Source organism: Cupressus sempervirens, chromosome 3, assembly GCF_028749045.1.
Source record: "Cupressus sempervirens isolate cs-2001-9-10 chromosome 3, ASM2874904v1, whole genome shotgun sequence".
Lineage (NCBI taxonomy): Eukaryota > Viridiplantae > Streptophyta > Pinopsida > Cupressales > Cupressaceae > Cupressus > Cupressus sempervirens.
The window spans coordinates 511,158,814-511,182,813 of NC_143120.1; the positions used below are offsets into that span (position 1 = coordinate 511,158,814).

General features: G+C 35.3%; 1 protein-coding gene across 7 annotated transcripts in view; it reads right to left on the bottom strand.

Annotated features, from left to right (window-relative positions):
* Positions 1-24,000, bottom strand: part of LOC149567419 (uncharacterized) — a 188,463-nt gene that overhangs the window by 163,113 nt on the left and 1,350 nt on the right. The window lies entirely within an intron of this gene.

Here is a 24,000-nt window from a genome sequence, read left to right on the forward strand (position 1 = left end):
CACTCTCCTTGTCGTTTCCTCCACCAGCTTAAAATGAACTATGGCCTCCACCCTAACCAAAGGAGGAGGAGAAGGGTCATTCTCGTTGCAATTTGTTGCCCAGGACTTCAATTGAAACTTGGTTTCAGACTTTAACAAAGTTTGTTTGTTGTCTAATTCTTACTACATTTATTTCAGCTTGTTGATTTCAAAAACGTGTTCAACATGAGAGTCAAGCAGTTGTTTGCACCCCACAAATTTTGTGATGGCAAAAGAGATAAGGGTTGAAGTCTCTCTAATTTTTGTTTTTAGTCCGACATTCTCAACTTGGATTGCATGTAGTGAGTTCCTAAGCATTATATTATCAGTTTCCAATTTCTCAACTCTGTCCAATAATTTCTATAGGATTACAGTGTCAAATGGAATCTTGCAATGGTAGGTTTTCAGGAGAGTTGGTGGTACCTATGAGACATCCAAGCTGGAAAGAACAGGTGATAGACCTAGTCGATCATCACCTCCACTACTAGGCACTAAAGCAGACATTGTAGATAATTCAAATTTACAAGCCCACAATAGGTCAAGACTGGTGAAGACTAGCTCGAGCAACAAGGAAAAGGAAAACTCTACATGCAAAACACAACTCTATACACAAACGTTGAAAGCATAGAAGCAGCACAAAGCAAGAAACAAGAGAATGCATGGTGCAAAGCCACCAAGAAGCTGAAAATGAGAATGTCAAGTTGCAGACACGTGCGAATAGAGCAGGAAACAAGAAAGAGGGTCGGCAGGTGAGGCGTTCAAAACACACGGCCAACAAGACCACAACTACACCACATGACCAAAAACACAACCAACGTAGAAGTGCATGAAGCCAATAGAAAACTATGGTCGAGAAGTAATGGAAGACATGAAACTAGGATAAAGAAAGTCTAGGGAAGACCATTCGCACCAGCAGCAAACCCAACGAGAAATGAACAACAATGATGACTCCCAGGGAAAGCCTAGACAAACCAATGTACAACAACAGGTCGTGTGGGAAAGAAAGCAACAAAGAGCCACATGTTGCACTTACATTCATTGTTAGTGTTGTTGGTGATGAGTCAGATGACAAATTTTATGTTGAGAACTATGACAGTCATCTATCAACCAACGTTGGAGCTTTTTATTATGACAGCACATGGAGTACTCATCACTTCTTCTTTTATCCACATATGGAGACGCATCAATGTGGATTGGTTCGAAGGTTGTACCATCCTTCATAGGATGGGTATTTGTCATCTCTAGTAGATGGGATTAGTGGCCACAAGTTGGGTTACTTGCAGAGTCGACACATCCATGGGATCCTAGCCAAGGATGGAGATAGTAGTTGTGTTATTAACACCTTTGGATGTTCTTATCTCCACAGTATGGATAGATGTGAGTTCAATGTGCTTTGGGACCCGAGTAATAATAACATTAACACTACAGTGTGGACGGGTCCCATTAGTTGGCTTCGCAACTTTTGGCATGGTGAAGTTGAGAACAAAGTTCAGCAACTGATTTCGAAGAATATTCTTCCTAACAAGCTTTTGTTCAGAATTTGGGATCCTTCCAGTGAACATTAGGATTTCAAACAAGACTCGTAGTGGAGTTTTGGGAGTTGGACATGGTGACAAATACGCATGGTTTTGGGAGTTGGATAAGATTCAATCCCACCCTTTTGAGAGAACCCTCAGGCTACAAATTTGCCTTTGTGTTTTTCAATACTACCATCTAGTGCCTGTTAGATTTTGAAAAGCCATTTAGAGGAGACAACTTATTTGTTCTTAGGTCTAGGTACAATGTCCCAGACATCATTTTTTTGTATGGATTGATATTCCTCAATCATAGCATCTTTCCAAGCTTGAGATCTTAAAGCTTCTTCAACATTTGATGGTTTAGATTTGATGGGATCACTTAAAGTGTAACATAGCATGAGTGGCTTCTTGTTTTCTTACTTTCTCTAAAGATTTCTTCAAGGGCTACTATTGTCACAAAAGTTTGCACCCTTCTCCAAAGTTTTTTAGCTAAGAACAACCTTGTGAAACATGGAAACAACCTCCAAGTTGTGGGACTTGAACTGTGAGGTTGAGTCTCCGGAGAAGGCCAGCTTCCTTTGCTATCAAGGTCCACCTAACTACACTTAGAGAGGAAAAGGGAGAAGGAATGCAAGAAATCAAACTACCTAATCTATCTAAGGGGGTGATGCAACAAATAAAATGTTTGATCTTATCTTTGCCCATAAAAGCACAATTAACCAGTTATAATCTCAAAGAATACAGATTCAAAACTTGCTTAATTTAACAACCACATGTAGATCAAACAACACCAGAATGCTATAAGAAGAAACTATTGTCCTGCATTTTGTCACCACAAAATGTTGGCAACAGCATGAAACTTTTCCAAGCTAGTTTCATGTTTCTCTAAGCTTGAATTTGATATTCAATTCCTTAATGTTGATCGATTGATCCATTTCAATTCGAATATCAAGTTGTTTTACTGAAGGCCTTCCTTAAGTCGTTTTTGTTTTGCTTTCTGTCGAGCCTTTGCTTGATTTTTGAAGCCTTCACAGTCCACTCTTTGCTTTTGAGTTTGCGTTTGCTTGTTTTTGGTCCTTTGAATTTGCTCATGTTATGCCTTTCAATTTTCCCTTCAATTCGGTCTAACCGAGAGGTCAATCAGAGTTGTCAGTTAAGAAATATGGTCATTTTAGTGCCCAAAAAGTGGACCTTTTAGGTGCAGCAGCACGAATTAAAAAAATAATGTTATATTTTCATTTTGACATTCACTTGTTTAAAAATATAACATTTATTCACTTTTTGTTATGTTTTGAAGTTACTTTTCATTTAAATTTATAACTTAAAGTGACTATAGTGCACTTTATGTTATAATTTTAAGTTGAGTTACTTTTTAATTTTTCACTTAAAGTGACTATAGAACTATATAGTTACTTTTTAAATTTTTTATTTTTAAATCAAATACTTATATAAATGTCACTTTAACTTGATGTTTATGACTTATATTGATTAATATAATGCATAAATGTTATTTTTGACCCATATTGTTGACATTTTTATAAAAATAAATGAAACGCATAACTTAAAAGTCTAAAAATGGGCATTTTATGTGCATATGCATGTAAAAAACTATGAAAAGTGGAAACTTTTCATGCTAATGCATATGAAAACTCATTTTGAGGACCTTTTTCAAGTCATTACATCAAAAGCTTGTAAAAGTGGACCTTTTTTATGCAATGACATGAAAAGTTGAGTTTTCATGCTTGTGCATGAAAAAGGTGAGATATGTTTATAAAATATGTAAGTGACTCCAAAAAGTGAGATTTTGGAGACTTCCACATTTTAAAATATGTAATGGGCTTCAAAAAGTGAGATTTTGATCAAAGACATTTTTTAAAGCATGCATTGGACTTAAAAAGGTCCGATTTTGTCTTCCTACATGATTTAAAATATGTAATGAACATAAAAATGTCCTATTATGTGAAGAAAACATGTTCTTGCTCCAAAAACCTCCGATTTTGCTCATAACTTTTGATTTTCTCCATGGATTTCAAATGAAATCAGTTGCATTCATCATGTTTTGGAGAGGTGATCATTGTGCCCCCATCAAAAATCAAGTTATTACACCCAAAAACGTGTTTGAAACTCCCAAGCTAGGGCACGTTTTTTGCATAAAACTCCATAAATCTGTCAAGTTTGATCACGTTTTTGCATGAGATCAAGTCGTTTTTACCTCATTAGGTGATTACATTGGTTGAGGATCATTATTTTGGTGTTAAATCATCAAAACATTTTACTTTGAAGATCACATTTTTTGCTTGTTTTGGCAAAAACGGCTCAAGAACATGCAATCTTTAAAACGTTGCAAGGAGGAGCTAATCTAGGGCACATTTTGGCATTTTGCTAAATAATCTCCTTGTTTATTATCCTTCATCATTCAAATTTTGGAGATTTGAAAAGTTCTCATCATTTTTGAAGAAAATTTCAAACAAAGAGCATCTTTTCTTTCATTTTTGGCACATATTCATCATGTAAGTGGACCTCTTCTTTTTTACATTTTAATTCATGCTTATCCTTGCTGATTTTATGCATGAAATCGTTGAATGGATGCCATTTGTAAAAATCTTTGCCTTAGAATATGCATTTTTCCTTTAAATATGAATTTCTTTTTCATTTTGATGTCTTTGGTTCTTCCCCAAGTTCCAAATTTGAATTTCATCTTTGGAGTGCATTGCATCTTGGCATGTTTTGAGTTGTTTTCAAAGGTATGTTTTTCTTTTGTTTTGGTTTTGTATGTTTGTTTGCAGGTTTTTCTCCATTTGGAGAAGTTCCAAGTTTTTTTTTCCCAAAAACTTGTTTTTCCTTCATTACATGCGAAAGCGTTATCATTTTTCACATTCCATTTCCATGCCATTACATCTCACATCTCATTTGACAAATGCGATTACATGTTTATCATCTCATTCGCCATCCGCACATGCATGTAATCCCATTTTCCGTTTTCATTTTCATCCATCTCATTTTTCGCTTCCATTCGCACGACACGATTACACGATATGCCTTACGTGTAATTGCATCCAAAAGGTCCGATTTTGATCAAAAGTCATATTTTGAAAAGACAAAAAAGATGTTATTTTCGCTTTCCATGAATTTTGACTTCTTTCTTCCTCCAAAAGTGACTATATATTCATTATCTCACCTCCATTTTTTCATTTCCATCTTCATATACGCATTCGCACTTACATGCATAAGTACATGTTTCCACCTCATAAAATATTTTACATGTTATCCTTCATTTGCACCCGCATGTACATGTAAAGTGTACCTTTCATTCGCACTTACATTTCATTTCACTTTCCACCTTCCGTTACATATTGCATTTACATATATGCATGTTTCATTCAATAAAGCTTTGAAAACATTTAAGTCACTTTTGAAATCAGCAACTTTCACTTTGCACGCATTCCCATGCGTTTCACCTTCGCGCATTTTCATTCCATTCCATTTCATTCCATTTTCCATATTCATACTTTCATTTCATTTCATTTCACATTCCGTTGCATATGCATACGCTTTCTCTTCGAAAGTCACTCATTTTCGAATCTTCACTGCTGCTCTGGAATCCACTTACATGGAGATTCCTTCTGACGATGTATTTGTGTTTTGGAATATTTTTGTGTTACAGTACGAACACAAAAAATGTCCTCGCCTTCCAAATCCAAGGGCAAGATGAAATATCAATATAACAAAGAATTGGCTCATGCAGTTCCTTCTTCAGTTACATCTGTTTTGGATAACATACTAGACACCAAGATTGGTCACGTAGATGTAGCCGATTTTCTACAAAAGATTGAAGCTCCAGCTACGCATGAGATGAAATGCATTAAAAGAAGCAACATTCATTTGGTTTTACATTTCCCCATGGCGGCCATACAACCTGATTTTGTTTACAGATGCGCTCAGCGATTCACTCCGAAGACAAGGAATATCAAAGATGCTGACGGCAAGGTCATCATTAGCCTTGATCCTGAAGTGATTGAACAAATCTTCAAAGTTCCTCGAAAATCAGAATGTGTTGATTTGACCAAAGATTCGTCGTTGGCTTGTTGGAATGAACAAAAAAGCAACTATCAGAAGTATGTCAACCTTTACTGGTTAGACAACAAAAGAAGTAATTTTTCCAGGTGGCCAAAGACTCTTCATCGATCCAATTTTAAACAGGAATACAAGGATCTCATCATCCTTCTCAGCGGGATCTGTGGTCTTAAGGATTCTTCCGACTTTGAGCCATGGATGTACAAATTTATGTTTCAAATCATAGAGAACAAAGAACACATCTTTCGGGGAGAGCTTATTAGTATTGCGATCTATTAGCAAATATGCAATGTAGGAACATCAGTACCTTTTTACATGAATTCATATCTAGTTTATATTGCTGCTGCCATGGGATCCTTTTCGGGGCTTTCCACCAAAGGTGATCGTCTTTAAGTACCTGTTTGGGAATACTATGACCAAATTACTTTGGCTAACACTAAATATCATTACAAAAGAGTCCAAGATGCTTTCTTTGGACATTACAAGTGTCTGTTCGACAAACAGTTGTGTATCAAAAGAGTGTCTAATGCAGCATGGGAAAAGGTAAACTAGTACGGCTGCATTTTTCTTCAATTTCCCACTTTCACATACTTGAGAGTTGGATATTTCAAAGGAGAGCCGTATACCTTACCTAGGTATTCAACAAATCGAATCATTCTAATGGAGTTAGCCAGACAACTCATGGACGTGCAGAATGATCATCATGCATCACATAGGCTCGGATTTGCAATCACCTCAGCTAGGCCTTTATCTATTGGCAATTATTCAATTGTTTCTGTGCCTAAAGCGAAGAATATGGAAGCAGAGTTGCAATTGATTACATTGAAGAGGTTCAAGGCTAGATTTGACTTTGATTATCGAGAGATGAACTCTCAGATAAAGAGGGCTTATACTCATGTTCATCACATTGAAGACATTTGGATTGACATGAGAATAGAGCTTGATATTATGAAGATGGATTATTGCAGGTTAACCTTGCAACAAATAATCGATCTTAATATGTTGGAAATCCCTCCAAATTTTCAAGTTGATTATGACGGCGACATCCTTGATCCGGAATTTCATCAAGCCGGTTTTAATAAAATATGTCATTTTCCTATTCAATGGCAACAAAAAGAAGGTACATCTATTATGGACAGGTTTCAATCCATCTTAGCAAACACTAACAAGTGGTTGAAAAATAAAGGCCTGAAAAGAGTAAATCCTAAAATGGGTCTGGATTGTGGAAGCTTTGGTCCTCCTGGCACGAAGTCACAACTGGAAATTACAAAGAAAAATGGTGCTTCATCTTCAAATGTCAAGAATACTCTCAAATTCAAATTAAAGGGCAAAAAAGGGACTAAATCATCCCAAGTTCCTAAACCAATTCAAGAATCAGTGACAGAATTAGAAGAAGAATTGGAAATAGAATCCGAGAAAGAAGATTCAGATGAAGAAGGAGAAATTAGAATCATATCTCCTCCCAAGCCTGCACAAGCTTGCACGTCTTCTCCACATGAAGAGCCCTTTTCGCATGAGGTTGATGATGATGTAGATTCATTTTCTACTGTTTTCACTCACTCTATTCCTGTCTCAGAAGTTAATACCATGGCTCTTTCGATTTCATCTGCTGCTCCTCATGTTCCTGCACATGATCAATTTGAACACTTAGCAAATGTGTTTGAAGATTTTCCGACTCTTACTAGTGGTCAAGTTTCCCAACTTGATACATCTTTGACAGGATTTGAACTTTTCATGACAGTATCTTCACAACATGTTCCTATGCCTACAACAATGCAAACTGAATCTTGTTCAGTCACTACAGATATACAATCTGGACCAATGCCAATGGTCTCCACTGTGCTTCTACAGATGAAAGTTTCAGCCTACCCACATGGTTGAGTAGAATAACAACGAAGAGAAGGAAGGTGGTTGTTCCTCCTGACAATCTTCCTGTGAAGAAGACTAAATCCAAATTTCTGAAGGACAAGATTGTTTCTAGAATTTTGGTTGATTCTGACAAAACCAAGTATGTTGAGGTTGCTAAGCCCTTAGTAGATAAATCTGTTGAAGAACTCACTAGCTCTGATTATAAATTTACTAAGATTGAAGTTGGAAAGCAATCTCGTTTGAGTTCTTTACAAGATGCTCATGATGCATTGGCAAATGTATCAAAAAGCAGTCATGAGCTTTGGAAAAAGAAGAATCAATTGAAACAGGAAATAGCTCATTTGAATGAGGTCATCCAGAAGCAATCTTCTCAGATTGTTGTTGCATCACAAACATCTAAAGAGAGAAGGTTAATTGAAGTTGCTAAGTCTTGGATACAGGAAATCATTGTTAAAGGAGTTTGAGCTATCACAGAGACACTTGCAGTTCTAAAGCGTATCAAAGAGATGAACAAAATGGAACTAAGCTTAATTTCTTCTTTGACTCAAGAAGCAGATAACCTGAAGGAAATCCTTGAGGATTGGGATGAAATGATAAAATTTGATTTAAATGGTATGGTCTCATGTGACGTTCTTCCGTCATGTGAAATGTTCTTCAGATTTCAAGGACTCATTGGTTACAAGGAAGAGACCTTAAGAAAGTTGATCACAAAATTGCAAGTGGCTCTTGAAGATTGTCAAGCAGTTGAAACAAGCCTTGTGATTTGGAGCAATTGGGATGCCGTATTACTGATAATCTTGGTAATCTTTTGGCAGCAGAGAGAGTGAATTCAAAATATACAATCAGAATCGATGCTGATGTAGATTCCAAAGATTTTGGTTCACACACAATGAACAAGTTCGTTTTGTACAAATCCTTGACAAAACACTTGTTAGATACTACAACAGCAAATTCCAAAGTCGTGCAATCAGCATATGAAAATGCAGTGAGAATTGAAGCCATATCAAAGACTATGGAGATTGCTGATCTTCCTACAGTGCGTGACGTCATTGTGAAATTCAAGGCATTAAGAAGCAATCTTTTAGATTTTTATGTAATTTCTACTTCATAGTTGTTTAAGATGCATTACATGATAAAGTGTAATTGCATGTAATGCGAATTGCATGTATGTAAAAGATGTAATGCGACTTGCATGTGCAGTTGCATGTGATCCATTAGTTTCTATAGTTAGACTTGGTCAAAGTTGGTTGAGTTGCTCCCACTTTTTTCTCCCCCTTTTTCTCAATTTCTTTGCCTATATAAAGGAGTGCCCCCTCATTGTAAAATCATCATCATCTTTATGCAAGAGAGCTCTGGAGAAATTGTGCCAGCAAAACTTTGTTTGTGTAGCACTATTTTGAGAGAAAGTGTATACAAAGGAGCATTTGAGACTTAACTTTGATTAAGTGAGATTGTTATTTGTGTGAATTGTAAACTTTGTCTATAATTCATTCAAGTTACCTTTGATTCGTACTATCTTTTGTCATTGATATTGTATCTTGTGATTGATAGAAAAGAGTTAAGAAACAATTGAATCCTGAGCTTTGACCAGAAACAATTGTGAAAATCCATAGCTATTAGCTTTGTCTGTAGCTTTGGTGTTTGTCTTAATTTGCAAAATAGTTAGATTGTTGTTACTTTTAGGAGTCTTTGTGCCCTAATTGTAAAGATTTTACCACATAGAAGTACAACAAGACTTAAAGCCAAACTGGTACGTTTTGGTTAGCCTTTGAGTTAGTTAAAATTTATCAGTATCACTGTTTCCAGCTCGTGATAGAAGTGTAATTAGAGATTCACCTTGCCCATTATTTGCCTTACAAATAAGTGGATCCTTTCTTGAAAGTTAAGAAGGATAATAGTAACACCCTCTTTATAAATCTCTCAATTTCTTGCTTACCTTAAGTTGATCCAAAGAACAGTGAGAAGGGGGAGCCTTCCCTTTAAGGTAGGAGAGACTCTGTCTCACATGCTGTGGCTGGTCATCTTATTTTGCGACTGAATTTTTACCCGAAACTGACGGTTGCAAAATATCCACCCAACAAAAACTTCACTCAATATCATTCAAATGTCAAAATAGATACAATCATATAGTTGCAGAATATAGACAAGAACATTAACCAAAGGCAAAGAAGTCTTGTACAGTGTATTAAAGGCTGAAAGAGACACGGCAGAGAATTACAATGGCTCAAAGGCACAAGAAATTATAGTAGTATGCATGGGAAACAATACTAAAGAATCAGAGAAAGATCAACTCTTGGAAAGTGTACAAAACTTTCTTTTATAGTTCAAGCATAACTGAGAAACTTTTACAAGAAGCCAAGAAATCAACCACTATCATCAAGTTGCAAAGAGACATCAATGCTGATACAGAAGGATTTGCTCAGGTGCGCGCCCATATGCAGAAATTTGATCCCCATACACATATTCAACCTTGGAAGGGACAAAAACGATGGCCATCAATGCAAAATGGAGAAAAATGAGCACCCAGATGATTAGATAGAAACCCTTTAGCCATAACTGTGCATGGGGAGAACCGCAGAGTGGTTATTATTGATCAAAAGATCGAATTTCGCCATTACTTTGCCCTTTTCCAACCCCTTCAATGCGTCAAAACCCTGAAAAAATCAGCAATTAGAAGAAGAAATTCATAGAATCTGCCACGTGGCCCAATAGTTTTATTTTCTTTTGCCACCCTGTAAAGTCTTCTGGAATGGCCCTCCTCAAATCTGCTCTCAAAAAATGCTAATAAAAGCTCAAGGAATTTCATCAAACAATTCACATGCAAGGGACGTATGACTGATATAGTATTTCAGCTGGCTTTAAATGACTCTTTTTCAATTTGCATCAATGAGAATCTTGTGCTAGAAGACTCCAAATGGACTACACAATGGCCTAACGTGAGTGTGCTACTAATTTTGACAATATTCAGTGCATATATATGATCTAAGCATGAGAAATGAACACCTACAATCAACTGGCATTTTTACTAACAAAAGAACCTAGTTGTAGATGGCTGTAATAATTTCCTTCAATGCTGCCCCTTCTGCTTTGCTTTTCCGATTTGCTTTTTCGACTGCTTTTTCGGATCCGCTTTTTGAACTGCTTTTATGGATTGCTTTTTCAACCTGCTTTTTCGGTTCTGCTTTTTCGAGTTGCTTTTTCGTATCTGCTTTTTTGGACTGCTACCATGTTGAATCTCAAGACCATATCTTTCAATGGCGTCAAAATTTCTAGCTTGAAGGGATTTCGTCATTCAAACTATTGAGACATAATCTCCAGAAAATTTTCCAATTTCTTTGATATTTCCAAGCATGCTTAAAAGAAGCTCTTCCATTTCTTTTATAGTGTTCTCACAAAAGCTCCATCCTTCATTTTCTCAATGTGGGATAAAACATAACTCCCTTTATGTAACTTATGTCTCCAATGTGTTATAAAATAAAGGGGACTCTTTTAATTTAAATATTTCCCACAAACTATAGTCTATGCATTAATAAAGTTAAATATTTAAATTTAACTTTATAAAATAGCTTTATCAATGCATAACAAATCTTATCAATGATAAACAAGTCTTCTGGTCGATTTTAAACAATTACCATTGACATACCGTTGCAACTGGATGTCCAAGATGACTTACTATAAATAGTAAGTATGCCCAAAGTTGCCTCAAAACCTCTCAGAAAGACCTACAACTGAAACTATCTAGGCCAAATGGCCTCTAAGCCCCTTTAATGTCCTGGTTAGCCTACGAGACCGTGGGGAAATAGGCTAACGACAACATCATGCTATGAATGCTAAAAAGGGGACATTATATCTTCATAAGTTTAACCATCTTACTCAATCACAGCTTCGCCACCTTTTTACTTCATAAAATTTTTATCCATGTGAAACCATGAATTCAGCACTTAACCACCAGTCACTGCTTCATAGCTTAACTCTGACATTTTCTTTTAACCACGACAACCTGGAAATAATTGGAATATCTTGGGTCGCAACTTCACAACATGAAAGGGACATAACATAAGATATCTTGCGAAACAACGACCACGCTTTCAAACTTAACCGTTATCTGCTCGTGAAACCGCAAACTTAACCATCGTTGCCAATTGTCTACCCTCCACCTGAACCTGCAAGGACACATGTTCCCAAGGCGCTTGCCCGCTTTACCTAAAATCCTCGCAACTTCAAAATGCGGAAAAGCGCTGATCATAGATCATCACAGAATCAACATTCGCACAAGATCTATATTATGACTTGGCCTAGTCATCAACTTCGCCCAATGAAATGCCCTCCGTACGCCAACGCAACCTGACATGTCTCCGAGCTGCTCTGACAAGCTTAACTTTGCAGCCCACAAGGGAGATGACATCACAAAATACATGTGTTGAGACCTCGCTTCCCCGTATTCTCTAAAGTTTGAGCAATTCCATAAAGCGGGAAAGCGACGATCATCGATCCTCTTACATCTGACGGTCCGAAAACATGCAGTCCACATAATCACCATGTCAATACCTCAACCAATGAAGTGCCTGTCGTACGCCAACTCAACCAACAGCCTTCTTGCTTATCTGTGACCCACATGACACATGGCACGATGTCGCTTTCCTACATTGCTTAAATTTCGAGCAATGTCAGAATGCGAGAAAGCGACTGTCGTAGATCTGTGTGAGATCTAATGGTGAGAGAGTTGCGAGGTCATGAAATAAACTTAGGAATATACAAAGTATATTTAAGCTTTATTAAAGGTTTATTTCGTATTTCCACTAGCATTTGAATATTTAAATATGGACTGTGACCGTTGGGTGGACTTAGGCATTTGAATTCAAATATTTGGCGAGAAGGCATTTTTGGTTAACAACTACATTATTTTCTTCGATCAATTTTCAAGATTAGATGAGATGGGTCCATGATCTTCTGAACAATTCTCCCTCTGAATCTCAATAGTAGAACTTTCATCTAATTTTGAATTTGGTTCATTACTTGGTTCTATATTTTTAGAGGTTTTATATGCAACATCTTCTTCAAATTTTACATCTCTGCTGATTTCAATTGATCTTTGTTCTAGTACATATACCCTATAGGCTTTAAAAGACTCACTATAACCAACAAGGATACCTTTCTTTCTGCAAGGTTCTAATTTAGACCTCTTTTCTTTGGGAACATGGATATATACAAGGAAACCAAAGATTCTTAAGTGACTTAGGTCTAGTTTGTTCCCATGAAGACTTCTTCAGGTGTTATGATCTCTAAGATTGAATGAGGGCATCCATTTTGAATGTACACTGTTGTATTTGAGGCTTCAGCCCAAAATGTTATGTGAAGATTTTGATCACGCATCATGGCTTTATCTGCTTCAATAATGGTTTTGTTTTTCCTTTCTACTACTCCATTTTGTTGAGAATTATAAGGCACTGTATACTCCCTCTTAAACCCAATAGAGGTGCAAAATTCTTTGAAATTTGCAGAAATGCATTCACGCTCATTATCTGATCTTAGAGTCTTAATTTTCTTTCCAATTTGATTTTTGACTAAGGCTTTAAACTCTTTGAATTTCAATAATACTTCATTTGATTCTTTAAGCTTTAGAAAGTAGATCCAAGTTTTTTTGGAGTAATCATCAACAAAAATGACACAATACAAGAATCCCCCTAAGGAGGGTACTGACATTGGGCCACGTAAATTAGTGTGAGTAAGTTCAAGTACTATCTTATGTTCACTACGAGGAAAAGATCCTTTGGAGTTCTTCCCTAGGGCACATCCCTTGCATGTTCCAACATATTTAGATTCTAGATTAGATAAGCCTATCACACTCTTTTCTATGGAGGGTAGAGCACAAAAATGGAGGTGTCCTAGCCTTTTGTGTCAAATTTCATTAGTTTTGGAAACTTCATGATTTAATGCTAGGTTTTGAGAATTACAAAGTTTGTATAAGCTTTCATCTCTAAATCATATAGTGATTGCATTCTTGACATTAGAATTCTTAGGCCAAGATAGGACTTCATCTTCCTGAAAGGTGACACGGTATCCTTTGTCTGCTAGACTATAGATGGAAACCAAATTCCTCTTAATGCCTGGTACAAACAGTACATCTTTTAGTTACAAGGTACCTCTAGTTTTCAATTGTACTAAACAGGTTCCAATTCCTTTCACTGGATAGGTGGAGTTATCCCCTATTGTAACTTCCTCAGTTGAGTGTCCTTCAAAGGTTTCAAACTGGTCTCTGAGTCCAATTATATGTCTAGAAGCTTTGCTATCAATTATCCATGTATTCTTGTTAGTGTTTAGTTCATTTGATAAGGCTAAGAAGAATAGTGAATTTTCAGCTTCCTTGACTTCAGCTATAGAGACATGGATTTTCTTTCTTTATGGGCAATACATGTGAGTGTGTCCAAATTGTCATGTCCCCTTCTTCGCACTAGTGTTATGGCGCCAGGTTAATCTATCTCCACATCTGGATAGGTTAACGGCATTAACTATTGGGATGCCTACCAATCACATCGGAAATTTTATCTCTAGTACATCAGTTATTATATTAAAGGGTGTGGATAAAGTTACTTTATGTTTATAAAGTCATTTACTTTATAAAACGACTTAAGTGACTACATGACGAAATAGTTGTTTTATCCCACATCCCTTGTTTCAACATCTTTCCCTCACTTCGAGGTTAGAAGTAAGGGACATTGCCTTGGGATTCACACACACAAGAATTTATAAGCTAAAGCATTGAAGAATTCTAGTTGCTTATTGTGACTGGTTTTCCAAAAGATGTCAACCTTTTGGAAATTAGTGAAGCTAGATGAAAATCTAGCATTAACATTATCTAGAATACTAAGTTGGAAGGTTTTCTGTATAAGTCTAGGAAGCTACGGCAGCTACAGGTACAAACAGTGACTCGGGTTTCAAGACTGGTTTATACTGGGATTATCAGCATTTGGTATCAGCAACTAATGAAGGGTAGCATATCGTTCTTAGGAGTGAGAAGGAAGTTGTCAGCAAGGAAGCCATTCCCATGGTGAAGAGAAGGCCAGTGTGCAGAAAAAGGAACCAACGAAACAGTGGAAGTGGGAGTCAGCCACCAGTCAAGGCCACATGCCAGCAGTGAGTGTTTTGCGGATACTGTTCCAGCCGCAATATACAACGTGCACACCAGTCAAGGTCCTCCATTTTCTCCAAGTCACGTGAAGGTTTGGTGGGGGTAAGTTTGACTGGACCTGACATCTAGTGTTCCATTCATAAACACAGGTCTGTGAATCTCTTTCTTCCCTTTGTAATACAAGGTGGTTGCTATTTTCGGGTCTGCCAATATGTAATAAACTTGTCAAATATTAGTTCTTAATACAGGCACTTAGTTTACACAACGTCTACTAATGGTTTGATGCAACTCCATGCATCTGCATTTTGGTTCATTATCTGTATACATATTCATGCTGTGTGATTATATCTGCTGCCCCATTTGTGTTATATGGTGATTTGATTGGGTGATTACATTTGAGGATTATTAGGGGTTGTACGCTCCCTGAGTTTTTTTTTTTTAAATATAACAATTACAGTGGTTCCTTCACTACAGCAGTATGCGTGCCAATTGTTTGATATAATACCTTGGATAGAAAACATACCCAATTTTTAAATATCTAAGGAAAAATATTACACAAATTTATCACACTTGTATTTTAGACAAATCTCTTCTTTTGTAGATTTGAATATCCTTCCCTCTTTTTCATTTGAAATGTCTTTTCTTTCTTTTATTGTATGTGTTTGTATGTAGGGCTTGAATTTCCTCCTCTTTATTTGGAGTGATCCCTCTTGTACTTAATCTTGATTCTACTTGAATGCAATCATTCTTAAGTTGATCAAATTTTGGTAGAACAGGCCGTGCACTAGTCCCTTGAATAAAGGATTCCCGAGCAGTTGGTAACCCTTTAAGAGCTATTAAGGATAATTACAAATCATCTACATTATATCCAATAGTTGAAAGTTGATCTTTCAATTCTGAAATTCTCATAAAATGTGATGTAATTGTTTCTCCTTTATTCATCTTGATATGCAGAAGTTGTTGTTCAAGGTAAGCAGTCTACTTGTATTATTGATCTCATATGTGTTTTGAATAGTCGTGAACATATCAAAGGCAGATGTTAATTTTGATATAGTTGGAAGAATATGATCCTTTACAGCATCTATAATAATTTTCATAGCTTTATTGTTATGTCTTTTCCAGATTGTTTTATCTGGTTCATTATCAGGCATGGTTTTGACTCTTTCTAAATATGGTTCTAATTCAAGTTCTCAAAGGATAATCATTATCCTTATTCTCCATGATACAAAATTTGATGCAACTTTGAGTCTATCCTCAAGTTTGACACCGTTCACCATGATTTCTTTTTTTGCATAGATTTTGTGAAAATCTGAAGTTTGAGAGGTAATTTCACTATCTTGTTTAAACTCTATCAGTTAAACTCTATGTTAAGGAATAAAGACCAATGATAAAGTATTAGGAATACTGATTTGAATTCAACTTTTAATGTATAGAACAGTTATGTGATTGTTTTGATATTATCTTTTGATATCAGATGACTGCAGCTATATATATATATAGATATGTTACTGTTTCTACTGATGGTACTGGAGTAGGAATATCCTTCAGTGTAATTGCAGATCAAAAATTTCTGTTTTGATTTATGTCTTTTCTGCATTGAGCACGGCACATATATATTAATGTGAACGGTCATGCCCGCATAGGGTCATGACTTTATGTGGCATAAGCCACGTAGGGTCATGGCTCTACATGGTCATGACCATTTGTTATTATTAGTTAGCACTAATCACAACTATCCGATCTGCTTTAATAGCCCAATGCATAATCTTTCATATGTTCAGCAATCACATGATCCAAAGCCCGATCGGGTATAATACATATTTGTAGTAATATGAAGTGCAATCTGCTATTAGCAGACATAGTAAATCAATCTGTAAATCAAATCATTCACAATGATATATATATATATATATATATATATATATATATATATATATATATATATATATTGTGTGTGTGTGTGTGTGTGTAAGTGAGCACAAATATAAATATATGTATGTATGTATGTATGTATATAATATAATTTGCTTGCTGATATACATACATATATATATATATATATACACACATATATATGTTAAAACTTGAGCCAAAAAATCAGTGATGATCAACAACAAAAGAAAAGAGTCCAAAACTGAAACAACAAACACCAAAAATATCCTAGGAAAACCCTTCGAGACTGAAGGGAAAACTCCAGCCACACAACAAAAGATCATTTTATTCAAAATAAAATTCAAGTGTACAATGTCCTTTGCTTGATGCAAATATATAACAATAGGAGACACTCTTCACATTATAACCGAAGGTCTCTTGAGATTCCCATAACTCCTATAATTAATTATGACTCTTCGAATATTCATGCTTCAATGCACGTGAATAGCACGTCATTTACATTTAATATTACAAATTAAACTTATGTGTCCTTTTCAGTTGAAGATGACAATAACGGTAATAACATTCAGATTTTGACAGATAAAGATGTCTATCGCAGCTACAAACTTTAACACTCCCTCTTAGAAAGAGAGAGATCTTTAGCTGAATAATCACACAAAGCTGTAACCAAAAATAAAATAAAAATGTCAATGATAAATTCTGATCATACGAATTCAAAACATAATTCATGAAGTTACTCAACATGAAAACCTGTAATAATGAGTCATATTCATGGAATCACTCAACATAAAAACCTATAACACATACTCATATTCATGGAATCACTCAACATGAAAACCTGTAACACATACTCATATTCATGGAATCACATGAAAACCTGTAACACATACTCATACTCGTGGAATCCCTCAACATGAAAACCTATAACACATACTCATATTCATGGAATCCCTCAACATGAAAACCTATAACACATACTCATATTCATGAAATCCCTCAACGTGAAAAGATTTGCAAGACTCACAGCTAAGCCTTTATTCACAGACTCTCTCAACGTGAACTATCATGGAATTTCTCAAGATAACATCCAACTCCCATCACGGAATCTCTCAACGTGATGACATCATGGACTCTCTCAACATGATGTTCACTGTCGCATAGTGAAAGAGTTATCATAGCTGATTCTTACAATCTTATTGTTGATTTCACATGAATAGAAATAGACATAACAAAACAAGACTTAGTTCCATTTAAGTCTCAAATTCTACAAATATTGCAAGCATTAAAAGCATATATGAAAATGAAAGGGATTCCATAAGCACTCCCTCTTAATTATGAAGCCTCCCTCTGAAGCAAAGTCTCCTTCTGAACATCATATCTGAATAAAATAATGTATCTCTAATTCAATTCAGTAAGTCACATCTCCATCTCATGATTCCTGTTGTATCACATGGGCTGAGACCATAATCTCTCCATATTTGCCCTTTGATTCTTCGATGATAATCCATCATCAACGCTTTTCCTTATCATAACAACTTCTAAATTGTGAAGACAAAACACTACTAATATCTGATAAAATCAGACTAATGAATGCAAATATGACACATAAGAATCACCAATACCGAAGACAAATGACACCTCCCGCTGAAAAATTCCAAAGGTGACAAGAAAACAATTAGAGAAATGTTAAGAGTGACAGAAAGAAAATAATTAACAAGAGCCTTTTACTTATACCAACAAAATCTCTGAGTTGTGGTAGTATTGGCTAGACTATAAATATGCACGCCAATACTGATTAAGTCCGAAAAACCTAACCCATGCAAGGCCGCTCTCCTTGTTGATATTGCATCACTTCAAGAACCCGTACCTTGGTGGCCACGCTTATGTCTACTACATGTGTCAATGGTGTTACCTGCCGTAAGTGCCCAGCTTGACCCAAAAATACCACTGCCTCGTGTGTTGATCTAATCGACTTATCACTGCAATTTACCTAATCTACAATCGTCCTCCAAGACCAACTTCATAGTTTCAAAGAGCTGCATCAATCTATAATTGTTTCAAAGAGCTCAAGTCCTAACAAAAATCTTCAGATTATACTTGGCACAATCAACCCTTCTATAGTCACATGCAAAGTAAACCCAACATAGTGCCTTCTAATAATGAATAATACAGATCAAAATTATGCCTTTCAACAAAACTCACTGAGCGAGTATTAAAAAAAATTAATACCACAATAAGCATACTACAGATACAAGAGAACAAGACAAAGATGGAACATAGCTTCTTGTATGTGAATATCCGAAGAAGGAGACTTGATAATTATGACTGTAAATGAAGAGACCAAGGAAAATGATCAAGACTCTCAGCTAAGCGGTCATGCCATGTAATAACAATACGATGGCCTTTTGATTTCCATGAAGACATATTCAACTATACCCTCCTTGTTGTTGAACAGCTCTTGACAGCAGTTGCTCCATTTCTAAAAGAGTTGCATTCATATATCAATGACATCAAATCATATTTCACATAAAGAAAACATGAACCACTATGATGTCACTCAAGAACGATGAAGGAGGAGCACGCTCAGATTGAACAATAGTCATGCACGGACATTCCAAACCGACAAAGCATACAACAAGCGCTAAAAGAAAATGAAATAGATAGGGAATAGGTGATAACAATTGGACAAATGACATGGAGAACTCAATTGACGTTACCAAGAATGATTACCAAGAACTCAATGTCCATTCAAAAAAATAAAAAATAAAAAAATGAATGCACAAGAATATGAAAAACATCACACCCAATGCCAAAAAATCGCACTCAATCAACACATGTGCCTATCGTTACAAGATGAAACTCATGCACTAAATCCCGCTCAATACATTCAAAATGGAGACAATTACCATATGAATAACAAACCCACCTAAAGACATCCATAAGCATATAGAAAAGAACAAAGCCAGAAAATATATGCCAAAACTACATGAACTAAAAAATACATAGACATATATACAAAGATGAATGATGGTCAAGAACACATACACGATACCAAGCCAACAAGGAAAAAAAATTGCATGGTGCCAAGAATTATTTGCTGGCCACGACTCTCCTCATACTATGTCTTGATGATCATAAAATATAATAAATAAATCTCTCCCACATATGCATACTAAATAGGATGAACATGAAGTTGAATACTATAAATGAAGAAGGCTATAACACAAGAGTTGCAAAAATAAAAATAAAAATAAATGCCAAGCCTCCACATAGACACACTGCATATGAATATGAATACCACATATGGTGAACAAGAGACAACCAGTACAACAAAATTTGAACGCTGAAGAGGCAGATGACGATGGGAACAATAAATAATAGCTTTCTATCATAGAATACAAGATTGCTCTTGCAGACAAAAAAAAATATACAATGAGATATAAAATAATGCCAATATCAATTTTGTCAATCTGGAAACACTCAGTATCGGATTTAAAATTATCCAACATATAGAGCAAAAATGGATACTAAAATAACAATCACAAACTGATAATCAAAACACTCAATAGGGATTAGACCCTTATCATAATTCATTACATACATGCAATAGGATGTGACAAAACTAGAGAGAATAACCAATACATAATTTTCTTCCATTGCACTATTATCAAAGCCCAGCTCTGATACCATGTTAAAACTTGAGCCCAAAAATCAGTGATGAATGATGATCAACAACAAAAGAAAAAAGTCCAAAACTGAAACAACAAACACCAAAAATATCCTGGGAAAACCCTTCGAGACTGAAGGGAAAAACCCAGCCACACAACAAAAGATCATTTTATTCAAAATAAAATTCAAGTGTACAATATCCTTTGCTTGAGGCAAATATATAACAATAGGAGAGACTCTTCACATTATAACTGAAGGTCTCTTGAGATTCCCATAACTCCTATAATTAATTATAACTCTTCGAATATCCATGCCTCACTGCATGTGAATGACACGTCATTAACATTTAATATTACAAATTAAACTTAAGTGTCCTTTTCAGTTGAAGATGACAATAATGGTAATAACGTCCAGATTTCGAGAGATAAAGATCTCTACTGCAGCTACAAACTTTAACAATATATATATATATATATATATATATATATATATATATCAATTTTATTATAATTCATTATGTACTTCAAGCCGACTAAAGCTATAATTCTAACAGTATCTCCCCTAGAGTCGAATTTATATATTTTCAAAGTTTAGAGAATAAATAAAATAAATTTGGTACCATTTTATGAGCAAGGCTATTTGGTCATTAGAAGATGACATTTGGATTTTTAATCTAACTAGGCATTAGACTAGGAGACTGGGTATTAACAAATTTCTCGCTGAGATTGAGACACCTTCCATTTCGGAAATATTATAATATGAACTAGACTAGGAGAAAATTAATGCTTGGAAATGTTAAAACTAGAGCCCAGAAAATAATGAAGATAACCAGCAATAAAAAAGATATAGAACTGAAACAAAAACACCAGAAATATCCTGGGAAAACCCTTCGAGAATGAAGGGAAAAACCCAGCCACATAACACAAATATATCTTTATTGATAGTGAAATGAAAAGTGTACAATATCCTTTGGAAGCTACAAATATATAACATAGAAGAGACTCTTCACATTATAACCAAAGGTCTCTTGAGATTCCCATAACTCCTATAACTCTTCGAATATTCATGCCTCAATGTATGTGAATGACAAATGTCATTTATATTTAATATTACAAATTAAACTTAAGTGTCCTTTTCAGCTAAACGTAATAATAACAATAATAACATTCATATTTTCAGAGATAAAGATCTCTATCACAGCTACCATCTTCAACAGGAAATAACCACGTCTCTCATCGTTGTCTCTTGGTTAGCAGAGTTGTTAGAGAATCAAGAAGATTTGGTCTTTTCACAAATGTCCCTTCTAAATGAAGGGAGTTTTGAACTATGCTCTCTTTGAGGCTTGAGTTGGTGCTCATGCTTGAATAATGAAGATGCTATCCTCAATTTTGACATCACAAAATGGGGCAACCTTGCATAATTTTCTCATGGATTTGTAGGTGTATCCTCTATGTTTTCGATGTATTTGATAAGGCATCAAAGAGGCAATATGTCATCCTTGAATTCTTCTTTATTTAGCATTTTTCATGCATCCTTTTGAGGGTTTCTATCAAGTTGATCACCTTTTTGCATGTCAGGACAAGTTTTTCTTCTCTGACTGCAAGTACTTGATTTTTGGGAACCTTCAAGTCTTTTCTTATTTTTGTGTTGTGTTTTTAGTCATGTTTTTGCCCTAGGATTATAGCCCTTGAAATTCTGCTCGTTTTGAACTATCTTAGCCCTCAAAAATAGTTGTCTAGCTCAAGTTATCAAGGAATTAAGCATGTTGCAGGTGGGATTTTTCAGGTCTGATTGCTAAAATCCCTCTAAACTGGGCTTTTTATTGATAATTGCACAAAATAAAAATGTCACTTCCATGTAAAGTGGGTTTGGAACCCCATTTTAAATTTTCACATCATTTTGAGAAGTTTTAAAAATAGTTTTTAATGATTTAGTAATGCTATGGTAGCCTTTTCCACACCATTTGCAAATTTCTTCATTAAAACTATAGTTACATGTAAACATTATAACAAGAAATAGCTTTTTATGTAATTAAGTGAGGTGTTTATTCAACATTGCATGTCATCACATATGCAAATCATCTTTAAAACTCAACTATCAATATATTTTAAGTTCAAGTCATAAAGGTAGGGTTTTTTAGTGCAAATACATTTTGCTGAAGTTTAAATATATGCAAAATACTTCCAAAAGCATGTTATTATAAACTTGCATATATTTTACATTTTAAACATGTGTAAAAGGTCCAAGAAAGTGCATCTTAAGTCATTAAGGGCTATTTTGAATGTGTTTGCATATGCAAAGTGCTTCCAAAAGCGCATCATTATGAACTTGTTATAAATGACTCCATGGTAGCGATTTTCAGCCCAAATACATGTGTTTTGCACCAAAAAGCCCATTTTGAATAACTAAAAGGAAAAATGGTGATTTTTCACCAAAATAAATGAGTTTTTGTCATTCACAAGCCAGTCATTACTTAATTAAAACTTGCATTTGGCTTCTCCAAGGCCAGATGGCAGTTTTGGGAGAGAATGCATGATCTTTTTAAATGTATTTCTCTTATAAGCTGTGTTTCATGCAACCATGCCATAGGGCTGCAATTTCAAATGCAAATGCATATGTGAACAAGCTGAAATAAGGTGTTTTTGCCTCTTGCTAGCTACATTTTGCTAAGGAAAGGCTAGGGTAGCAATTTTATATGCATTGGCATGCTTTTAAACACGTGTTTTGGGAAAAACAGCTCATAGAGGGCTTTTCTTAGTCAAATACAGCTCAATTAAGGAGCGATTTCACTCTCCGTAGTGTATTTTGGAACATCAAGGGCACCTACAACCAAAAACAAAATGGTTGCTATATTTTTGCCTTTTATTCCTCTATTAGGAAACACTTGTCAAACAACTCATCTTGACTCAAATGGGCATTGATTTCAAGATAACTGAGTCAAGATTTATTGTCTATATAATCTTCTTCTTGCACTCGTTTCTATATCCGAAAGTCTCTTGGATTTGATTCAGATTTGCTCAAAGATTTCAGAAGACTTTAAGAGTGATAAGTTTTCTTGTGCTTGTTTTAGGGCTTTTTTATGTATATATTTTTGTTCTTGTTGGTAGATGCAAATCTTTCATTTCATTTTCAGATTTGCATATATTTTGATTCTTCTTTCTTCTGTCTCAAGTTGCATATGCAAGTACTTCATCTTGATTGCATATGCAGTCGGGATTAAATAACCCGTTCTATCAATGAAGTATGCAAGCAAAGCAAGCCATTTAATCCATCATGTAAATGCATCTCAAAATCCCCCCTTCATGCATTTCATGCTCCCTTTCCAAGTTTCCATAATTATTCCATTGCTGCCACAGGACTTAAACTTCCCATTGGTAGTTCTAAGTTGCTTACCGATTCACCTTGTAATGGTAATTCAAACTTCCATTTATAAGTAGATGCCATACAATTCATCTTTCTAACATGAGGACGGAAACCTTCAGAATTTCTTGGTGGATTGGACAGAAACCCAATTCATTTCTTTGGTGGATTCGCAACAGAAATCACAGCTGAGCAAATTTGTGAAGTATTCATCTGAAGACAAGCCTCCACTGTTAGAAGCATTTCATATCTGTTCGGAAAATAAGGTTGTAATGGTTTATCTATTTAATGGCAATATTCATATCTCTAGTTCAGTTTGAAATCATATGATTTACCAAATAATATGTTGGATGAAAGAAAGCGGTTTGCATACAAATTGTTTATTTAAATTCCTATAGAAAATTTGAAAAAGTCTGGGGAAAATATCGTGGTGGATATTTCAGTTTGTGTTTGATTTCTCCCAGCATGATT